This window comes from Gavialis gangeticus, unplaced genomic scaffold (genome assembly GCF_001723915.1).
Source record: "Gavialis gangeticus isolate Ggan-Ray unplaced genomic scaffold, GavGan_comp1, whole genome shotgun sequence".
Classification (NCBI taxonomy): Eukaryota; Metazoa; Chordata; order Crocodylia; family Gavialidae; genus Gavialis; species Gavialis gangeticus.
In genome coordinates, this window is record NW_017729032.1 from 147324324 (window position 1) to 147324836 (window position 513).

The 513-nt window shown below is 34.3% G+C and overlaps 1 long non-coding RNA gene across 1 annotated transcript in view; it reads right to left on the reverse strand.

Moving 5' to 3' along the window:
* Nucleotides 1-513, reverse strand: part of LOC109302867 — a 102783-nt gene that overhangs the window by 14696 nt on the left and 87574 nt on the right. The gene's annotated exons all lie outside the window — the stretch shown is intronic.

The window sequence follows — 513 nt, forward strand, 5'->3', positions numbered from 1 at the left end:
TGCCACTGAAAAGTGTTAGCTAAGAATTCACAAATACTTTACTTTAATGTAAACAGATATTACAGTATACCTATACATATCTATACATATACACACACATTACATACATACACACACATCTATGCACACTCTATACATACATATATGTACACTTACACATTCACATGCATAAACACACATCTATACGCACATATATACACCTATATCTACACACACATACGTGTGTATGTATATACATAAACACAAACACATATTTACATACACATTTATACACACACATATACATATATAACCTATCTATCTATATCTATATATACACATATATACATATCTGTCTATCTCGATATATATCTCCATAGATGGATAGATATAAAGGTATGGTATATCTCGATAGATAGATAGATAGATAGATAGATAGATAGATAGATAGATAACCTCCTCCCTGCCCCAGGAAAGTTTCTGACTCAAGCGGCAGCAAGTCGAGGAGGCAGGAGCAGCCCCGGGGGCCGGCAA